The sequence below is a fragment of the Mesoplodon bidens genome (assembly GCF_964165515.1).
Source record: "Mesoplodon bidens genome assembly, chromosome: 11".
Lineage (NCBI taxonomy): Eukaryota > Metazoa > Chordata > Mammalia > Artiodactyla > Ziphiidae > Mesoplodon > Mesoplodon bidens.
This window is the reverse complement of record NC_138167.1, coordinates 32,702,436-32,704,540: the sequence shown is the minus strand read 5'-3', so window position 1 is coordinate 32,704,540 and position 2,105 is coordinate 32,702,436. Positions and strand designations below refer to the sequence as shown.

The following is a 2,105-nucleotide window of genomic DNA, read 5'->3' as shown; positions in this document are numbered from 1 at the left end:
GGAAATGTTAACTGGACAGATGGGAGGAGTGGACACTAGAAGGAAATACAGGGTTACCCAGAATGGCAGAAATCTAGGTTCCCCAGAGTGGGGGAACAAACAACAAATATTTACTGAGTTGTTTAACAAACAACAAATATTTATTGAGTGCCTACTATGTGCCAGGCACTGTTCTAGAACCGCCCCCCCAAAAAAAAGTAAAAACAAGATAGAGGCAGAAAATGCAAATTCAGAGGGAGAGGAAAGGGGCGGTTAAGGAAGAAAGCTGAGGAGACTGAGAAGCCTAGGGTGATGGTGATGGGGAGTCGGCCTTAGGCCTCCTCACCCAAACCCTCCTCCTCTTCTGCAGTAGCATCCTGGTACTGCTGGTACTCGGAGATGAGGTCATTCATGTTGCTCTCAGCCTCGGTGAACTCCATCTCATCCATGCCCTCAGCTGCATACCAGTGGAGGAAGGCTTTCCAGTGGAACATGGCCGTGAACTTCTCTGAGATGTGCTTGAACAGCTCCCGGATGGCCATGCTGTTGCCAGTGAAGGTGACCACCATCCTGAGGCCACAGGGTGGGACATCACAGAGAGCTGTCTTGATGTTGTCGAGGATCCAGTCCACGAAGTAGCTGCTGTTCTTGTTCTGCACGTTGAGCCTCTGCTCATCCACCTCCTTCATGAACATCTGCCCACGGAAGACAGCAGCCATGGTGAGATCCCCGTCATGGCAGGGATGACAGGCAGCCATCATGTTCTTGGCATCGAAGACCCTCCAGGTGAGCTCGGGCACAGTGAGGGCCAGACACTGTTGGCTTCCACGGCTGGTTAGAGGGGCAAAGCCAGGCATGAAGAAGCGGAGATGTGGGAAGGGCATCATGTCGCCTGCCAGCTTGCAGAGGTCAGCACTGAGCTGGCCAGGGAAGCGGAGGCAGGTGGTGACACCACTCATGGTGCCTGAGACGAGGTGATTCAGGTCCCCATAAGTTGGCGTGGTCAGCTTGAGGGTGCAGAAGCAGACATTGTAGGGCCTCATTGTCAGTGCAGTAGGTCTCATCAGTGTGCCTCACCAACTGATGGACGGAGAGGGTGGCATTGTAGGGCTCAACCACAGTGTCGGACACTTTGGGTGAGGGCACCACACTGAAGGTGTTCATGATGCGGTCGGGATACTCTTCACAGATCTTGCTGATAAGCAAGGTACCCATTCCAGAGCCCGTGCCCCCGCCCAGCGGGTGGGTCAGCTGGAAGCCCTGCCGGCAGTCACAGCTCTCGGCCTCCTCCCAAACCACGTCCAGGACTGAGTCAACCAGCTTGGCCCGCTCATATACTGGCCCCTGGCTCAGTTGTTGCCTGTCTCAGACTGACCAAGAACAAAGTTGTCTGGTCTGAAGATCTGACCAAAAGGACCTGAGCAGGCAGAGTCCATGGTCCCGGGTTCCAGATCCACCAAGATAGCACGAGGAACATATTTGCCACCTGTGGCTTCATTGTAGTACACTGAGATGCTGTCCAGCTGCAGGTCGCTAGCCCCATGATAGGTGCTGGTGGGGTTGATGCCATATTCATCACTGATCACCTCCCAGAACTTGGCACTGATCTGATTGCCTCACTGACTGGCCTGGTTGTGCACGATTGCCTTCATTGTTAAAATTTATTCTAATCTTAATTTAAGATTAATTTATTCTCTAAATTTATTCTAATTTATTCTAATCTTTTTGCTCACCTTAAAGTGTGTATGGGGCAAGAAAATGATATGTAACTAGTTTTTCTCTGCTGCTGGTCACAGGCTGCAAGGATGGGACGGGCTCCAGAGGCTAGAGCAGCAAGTTCCGAATTTGGCAGCAGAAAGGTTCTGAGAGTTGGACTTTCTTTTATGTGAACTAATATTTGTCCTTATTATTCAAGCCAGTTGGAATTGAGTTTTCTGTTCCTTGCAGCCAACAGCATCCTAACTGATACAGAGACCTATTCCTTCTCCAGTCTGTCTTCCTTTTACTGATGAAGAAACATGGCCCAGAGAGAATGTCCCAAGGTTACACAACCAGGATTTATAAACCTGAGATTAGTTGTAAAGGAAATTGCACAAATGGCTTTCAACATGGGTTAAATAGCTGAT

At 50.3% G+C, this 2,105-nt stretch overlaps 1 pseudogene across 1 annotated transcript; it reads right to left on the bottom strand.

The window, feature by feature from the left end:
* Positions 1–311: 311 nt before the first annotated feature.
* Positions 312–1,643, bottom strand: LOC308624915 (tubulin beta-5 chain-like; annotated as a pseudogene). The gene has a single exon. The product of its transcript is annotated as a tubulin beta-5 chain-like (transcript).
* Positions 1,644–2,105: the final 462 nt, after the last annotated feature.